Source organism: Saimiri boliviensis, chromosome 19 (genome assembly GCF_048565385.1).
Source record: "Saimiri boliviensis isolate mSaiBol1 chromosome 19, mSaiBol1.pri, whole genome shotgun sequence".
Lineage (NCBI taxonomy): Eukaryota > Metazoa > Chordata > Mammalia > Primates > Cebidae > Saimiri > Saimiri boliviensis.
The window spans coordinates 39,013,951-39,021,555 of NC_133467.1; positions in this window are offsets into that span (position 1 = coordinate 39,013,951).

Genomic DNA, 7,605 nt, shown 5'->3' on the forward strand with positions numbered 1-7,605 from the left:
TCCCAAGTAGCTGGGACCAGAGGTGCACACCACCAAGCCTTTCTTTTTCTTTTTCTTTTTCTTTTTTTTTTTTTTTTTTTTGTAGAGAGGAGGGTCTCACTATGTTGCCCAGGCTGAACTTCTGGGCTCAATCAATACTCCCATCTTGGCATCCCGAAGTGTGGAGATTACAGGCATGAGCCACCTGCACCGATCCTGGAAGTCATAGTTGTTGAATGAGACAAAAATACTGACCATCAAGAATCTTACAGGGAATCTGGCCAGGGAGAGAAGCTTAAGCATAAATAACAGTAATACTAGTCAAACAATGCCATTAGCTTTAATAGAGATTTAAACAATTACGAGAGTAGGCCGGGCACGGTGGCTCACGCCTGTAATTCCAGCACTTTGGGAGGCCGAGGCGGGTGGATCACGAGGTCAAGAGATCGAGACCATCCTGGTCAACATGGTGAAACCCCGTCTCTACTAAAAATACAAAAAATTAGCTGGGCATGGTGGCGCGTGCCTGTAATCCCAGCTACTCAGGAGGCTGAGGCAGGAGAATTGCCTGAACTCAGGAGGCGGAGGTTGCGGTGAGCCGAGATCGCGCCATTGCATTCCAGCCTGGGTAACAAGAGCGAAACTCCGTCTCAAAAAAAAAAAAAGAATTATGAGAGTAAAGAAGCTTAATTATGATAGGGCTGAAGAGGTAGACTTGGAAAGATAGATTCAACTACTTAGTAGCCAGAGATGAGGAAGAAGTCTCAGATAATGGGGACAGCATAAGCACATACAGGAAAAAAACAATACAGGACATTCTGAGGAAGTGGCGATTTATGTCTGGAGTGTAGATAAGTGAAGAAGGAAAAAGATCAGATCATGGCAAGCTTTAAAAAAGTTGCTCCGGCCAGGTGTGGTGGCTCATGCCTGTAATCCAAGCACTTTGGAGGCCAAGGCCGGCGGATCACCTGAGGTTGGAAGTTCAAGACCAGCCTGACCAACATGGTGAGACCCCGTCTTATAGAAAAAACAAAACAGGCTGCGCGCGGTGGCTCATGCCTGTAATCTCAGCACTTTGGGAGGCCGAGGCGGGTGGATCACGAGGTCAACAGATCGAGACCATCCTGGTCAACATGGTGAAACCCCGTCTCTACTAAAAAAACAAAAATTAGCTGGGCATGGTGGCGCACGCCTGTAGTCCCAGCTACTCAGGAGGCTGAGGCAGGAGAATTGCTTGAACCCAGGAGGTGGAGGTTGCGGTGAGCCAAGATCACGCCATTGCACTCCAGCCTGGGTAATAAGAGCGAAACTCCGTCTCAAAAAGAAAAAGAAAAAGAAAAAACAAAACAAACAAACAAAAACAACAAAAAAAGTTGCTCCATGAAAAACAATCTTCACAATTGGGGAGAAAAAAAGTTGCTCCAGGCTGGGCTCAGTGGCTCACACCTGTAATCCCAGCACTTTGGGAGGCTGAGGCAGGTGGATCTCCTGAGGTCTGGAGTTGAAGATCAGCCTGACCAACATGGAGAATCTCCATCTCTACTAAAAATACAAAATTAGCAGGGTATGGTGGTGTATGCCAGTAATCCCAGCAACTCGGGAGGCTGAGGCAGGAGAATCGCTTGAACTCAGGAGGTGGAGATTGCAGTGAGCCAAGATCGCGCCATTGCACTCCAGCCCGGACAACGAGCAAAACTGCGCCTAAAAAAAAAAAGAAAGGAAAAAAAAGTTGCTCCAGAGTACAGACTTTTCCTGTAGGTAGTAAGGAGACACTTAAGGTATTTCATCAAGGAAATGAAATAATTAGCTCAGTGGGAACGAGTTAGATGTTCAACAAAATTTGGCTGAGAAAAGAGTCCCAGCTACTTTGGAGACTGAGGCAAGAGCATTGCTTGAACCCGGGAGGCAGAGGTTGCAGTGAGCCATGCTCACGCCACTGCCCTCCACCCTGAAACCTGACAACAGAGTGAGACTGTCTCAAAAAAAAAAAAAAAAAAATGCAAAAGAAACAAAATGATGTGAATAAAAGTTTTGGTTTCTGGTAAAAAAAAAAAAAAAAAAAAACAGGTCTCACTCTGTTGCCCAGGCTGGAGTAGAGTGGCATGCTCATAGCTCACTGCAGCCTCCAACTCCTGGGCTCAAGTGACCCTCTCCCCTTAGCCTCCCAAAGTGCCGGGATTACAGGTGTGAGCCATGGCACCCCACCTGTAATTTGTGCTTTTTTTTTTTTTTTTTTTTTTTTAAACAGAGTCTCACTCTGTTGCCCAGGCTAGAGTGCAATGGCTTGATCTTGGCTTACTGAGACCTCTGCCTCCTGGGTTCAAGTGCTTCTGTCTCAGCATCCCAAGTACCCAAGTAGCTGGGATTATAGGTGCCCACCACCACGCCCAGCTAATTTTTGTATTTTTAGTAGAGGGCTTTCACCATGTTGGTCAGGCTGGTCTTGAACTCCTGACCTCAGGTGATCCGCCCGCCTTGGCCTCCAAAGTGCTTGGATTACAGGCGTGAGCCACTGCGCCCAGCCTCAATTTTTTGTTTTTTTAGTAGAGATGGGTTTTCACCATGTTGGCCAGGATGGTCTCAATCTCCTGACCTTGTGATCCTCCCTTCTTGGCCTCCCAAGGTGCTGGGATTACAGGTGTGAACCACTGCACCTGGACAATATTTGTATTTTTAGTAGAGAAGGGGTTTCAACATCTTGGCCAGGCTGGTCTTGAACTCTTGACCTTGTGATCCACCCACCTTGGTCTCCCAAAGTGCTGAGATTATATGTGTGAGCTACTGCACCCAGCTGAAAAAAAAATTTTTTTTTAAGAGACAGGGTCTTGCTGTCTTGCCCAGGTTGGAGTACAGTGGCTCAATCATAGTTCACTGCAGCCTCAAACTCCTGGACTCAAGGAGACCTCCTGCCTCAGTCTCCCAAAGTCCTGAGATTACAGGAGCGAGTCACTGTGCACCCCAGCCAAATGATGGTATCTTAAACGTGCAAAACACTTTTGAGTTTGCAAAACATTTCACCTACAGTATCTTATTTGATCCTAAGAGGTAGGCAGGACGTTAGTTTGTCCACTTACCACTGACAGACTCAGAGATAAGTGGTTTATCCAAAGCGATACTCCAGAGATGAATCTAGCTAAGTCTCAACAGCTCCCAATGGTGCTCTTTCCACTGAGTAATTACAGGAAATGAATAGCACTTTTTTGAGCAATTTCTACTTTGAAGCAAAATGAAGATTTGTGCATTTAATTGGATAAACTTCAGTTATTTGGAAAAGCATTCAGGATGGAACAGTCCTATGTTTGTTTTAGCTCAGGTTTTACCATGGTTAGGAGCAGAACTCTCACATCAGTTCAGGAAGAGTAAGTTTAGTGTGATTTAAAGCAGCCAAGTCAGCCTGACACAGCTGGAGATAGTTCACAGCTTTTACTCTTTTTTTGTTTTGGGTTTTTGTTGTTGTTGTTGTTGTTTTTCCTTCTGAGTCACAGTATATTTGTTTTTTTTAAATCTTGGATGCATTTATTTCTTCCTCTACTCACTATATGTCAGGCATTAGGATTAAGTGCTGGGGACAAAAAGATAATAGACAGACTTCCTGGCCGGGCGCGGTGGCTCAAGCCTGTAATCCCAGCACTTTGGGAGGCCGAGGCGGGTGGATCACGAGGTCTAGAGATCGAGACCATCCTGGTCAACATGGTGAAACCCCGTCTCTACTAAAAATACAAAACATTAGCTGGGCATGGTGGCGCGTGCCTGTAATCCCAGCTACTCAGGAGGCTGAGGCAGGAGAATTGCCTGAGCCCAGGAGGCGGAGGTTGCGGTGAGCCGAGATTGCGCCATTGCACTTCAGCCTGGGTAACAAGAGCGAAACTCCGTCTCAAAAAAAAAAAAAAAAAAAAAAAAAGAACTTGCAAAAAAAGGAGGAAGTTTGAAATAGCTCCTGGGGATTGGAAGAGAGTGCTTATCCAACCCAATCTGTGGGACTGTGTGATTTTCTTCAGAATACTAAGGGAGAAGGAAGGAGAGTCTTTTTTTTTTTTGAAATGGAGTCTCACTCTGTCACCCAGGCTGGAGGGCAGTGGTGTGATCTCAGCTCACTGCAACCTCCCATCTCCCAGGTTCAAGAAATTCCCCCAGTAGCTGGATTGCAGGTGCCCACCACCATGCCCAGCTAACTTTTTTTTTTTTTTTTTTTTTTTGTATTTTTAGTAGAGTTGGGGTTTTGACACATTGATCAGGCTGGTGACGAATTCTTGACCTCAGGTGATCTGCCCACCTCTGCCTCCCAAAGTGCTGGGATTACAGGAATGAGCCACTTCGCCCAGCCAAGAGTCATTTTGATTTGTCCTTTGAAATAGGTCTCTTAGAGCCGGGCGCGGTGGCTCAAGCCTGTAATCCCAGCACTTTGGGAGGCCGAGGCGGGTGGATCACGAGGTCGAGAGTTCGAGACCATCCTGGTCGACATGGTGAAACCCCGTCTCTACTAAAAATACAAAAAAATCAGCTGGGCATGGTGGCGTGTGCCTGTAATCCCAGCTACTCAGGAGGCTGAGGCAGGAGAATTGCCTGAACCCAGGAGGTGGAGGTTGCGGTGAGCCGAGATCGCGCCATTGCACTCCAGCCTGGGTAACAAGAGCGAAACTCCGTCTCAAAAAAAAAAAAAAAAAGAAATAGGTCTCTTAGATTCCTTTGTTTCTTTCTGTTCCCATTACCCTTATCTGATTGTCCCTCTCCACTCACCTTTAGACCTCCCTATTTTCTTGCTAGTAGGTCTCTATCTTCTTGCAAAAAAAAAAAAAAAAGCTCCAGGTGAGGTGATTCCTGCCTGTAATTCCAGCACTTTGGGTGGGAGGCCGAGACAGGGCGGATCACCTGAGGTCAGGAGTTTGAAACCAGCCTGACTAACACGGAGAAACACCGTCTCTACAAAAAATAAAAAAATGAGCTGGCTGTGGTGGTACATGCCTGTACTCCCAGGTACTTGAGAGGCTGAGACAGGAGAATCACTTGCACCCGGGAGACAGAGGTTGCTGTGAGCCGAGATCGCGCCATTGCACTCCAGCCTGGGCAACAAGAGCAAAACTCCATCTCAAAAAAAAAAAAAAAAAAAAAAAAAAAAAAAAAAAAAAAAAAGAAGAAGAAGAAGAAAGAAGAAGACGAAAAAGACAAGTTGCACCGTTTTTCAAGAATTTAAAATGACATCCTGCTCCTGCCGGATGATTTTAACTGGCTCACCCTAGGTGTTCCAGGTCTTCCATCACTTGTCTTCCCCTTTTCCCTTCCCTTGCTCCTAACTAGTGCCTTTCCCACGTACCAGCCTCACAGGACCCTTTTGTTATCCATGCCGCAGGCTCCTTACTCACCAAGTAAAAGCTTTTGCTGAAGCTGTGTCCTTCGTGAACATTTTCTTTTGTACCAAGCCAACTCCCACTAAAGTTTTGCTCTCCTCCATGATAACATGTATCCAACATCTTACTGTGCAGTATTCTGGAAAATACTTATTATCTTGTTTGCACATTTGGAAATCTATGTTCAATGTAGCTCTTTTTTTTTTTTTTTTTTTTTTTTGAGACTTGGTGTTGCTTTTTTTTTTTTTGAGACAGAGTTTCTCTCTTGTTACCCAGGCTGGAGTGCAATGGCGCGATCTTGGCTCACTGCAACCTCCGTCTCCCGGGTTCAGGCAATTCTCCTGCCTCAGCCTCCTGAGTAGCTGGGATTACAGGCACGCACCACCATGCCCAGCTAATTTTTTGTATTTTTAGTAGAGACAGGGTTTCACCGTGTTGACCAGGATGGTCTCGATCTCTTGACCTCGTGATCCACCCGCCTTGGCCTCCCAAAGTGCTGGGATTACAGGCGTGAGCCACCGCGCCCGGCCGATTGGTGTTGCTTTTTAATAGTTTAGTACTTATAAATCTTAAATTTTAAGTCAAATATATTATCACTTTCTTAAAGACTAGGACCACAACCCACAGTGGATTTTGTAGTAGAAAGTAAGTGTTTAATACTCATTGGATTGAACTGGGATTTGAGCTGGGCCCTAGAACTTTAAATGAATTACACCTTAATCCCCATTCACTAATCTATTCAATAAGCATGTATCTGAGTACCTAAACCCTGTGCTAGGAATGGGGGAGACTTCTTTTAACCTCTCAGTGCCTCTGTATTTTGAGGTGTCTTTCTCTCAAAATCTCTTGCTGAATTGCTTTGGACCCAAGATCCCTTAGCAGTTCATCCTGCGTAGATATTGCCCTTTTATCTTCCTTTTTTTTTATAAGATCTGACTTTACTGAGTTACTGTTCATCTTACTAGCTTACCTGGCCTTAAATCTCTGTCTCTCTGTCTCTCTCTGTCTCTGTGTGTGCGTGTGTGTGTGCGTGCGTGCGTGCGTGTGTGTGTAAGTCTCCTGAGTACTCACTGCAGGGCTTAGCCTAGCAGTCGATGCTACCCTCCCTGATCGCTGTCCAGTTAAGGCTGGCCTAAAGTGGCAAATCCCTTCCTCCTCCTTTCCTCTAGTCCAGAGTCCAAGATGTGGGTAGAAGTGTTCGGTCAGATAAAACCATCTGAGAATGCCAGTGTCTCCCAAGCCACCCACTTTCCTGGGGAATTTTGAGAATGTCTTTTGTCCCAGCCCCACATAGAGAAGAATCTTACCAGGCAATACCAAGGTACCAAGCCGTACTGTCTGTGGTAGCCTTATTCTTCCTCCTCACTGACATGCCCAGGGGCTTTATGAAGGGTGGGGAGGGAGAAGGGACAGTGTTGCTGTTTGGAGGGATGTCAGGGTCCTCTGAGGAAAGACGGGACATGTGTCTTTGGGGCGGGAAGGCTGTGTGGGTTACTTTCGCTCAGGTCTTGGCGTTGCTACTCTTTCTGTGTCTTTCTCTGAGTCAATTAGTCTTGGTTTCCACATTTGTTTTGACTTCAGCCTCTCTCACCTGCCCTCTTCCATTACCCGGCAGCCTGACTGTTAGCTAGTTCCCGCCACTGTGGCCCAAACCCTTGCTGCTTTGTAGCAAGAGGAGGGAAGGGAGGAGATCCTGGAAACAAGGGAAGCCTCCTGCTGACACCTTCCTTTCCCTTCCCAGGCCTCCAGCCCCCACGCGCATGCTAGGCCTCCTTATTGGGGTCAGGACGAACCAGAGGAGGCCTACGGGGAGAAATAAGGAGACAGAGGGAAAAAGCATAGAGAGGAGGAACGGAGCGACAGGGGCAGAGTCGGAGAGAGGCAGGAGGCTCCCTTGGGAGCCGGGTCGCCGGAGCCGTAGAGAAGGGGAAGGGAGGACGGATCGCGCAGGCTCTGACAGCCCAGCCCAGCCCTGCCGAGGCTCCCAGGTTTCCTGTCTCTTTCAAACCTCCCAGCTCCCTTCCCTCTCTTATGAAATTTCTCCCCAGGGGCCTCTCCTCTGCCAGCCGGTCCCTGCTTGTGTGTGTATCCCTTCCTCTGCCCGGTGTCAGCGACAGTTCGTGGGTCTCTCCATCTCAGCCTCCCGGCCAGGCCCTCCGGGTGGACGGTGCACCGGGCGCCCCTCCCCGGGCGGCACTATTGGCGGAGAGGTGACGAGAAGGCGGTGTCTGGCCGCCCTCCGAGGGCGGGATTAGTCGCGGCCACCCAGAGGCGGGCAGGA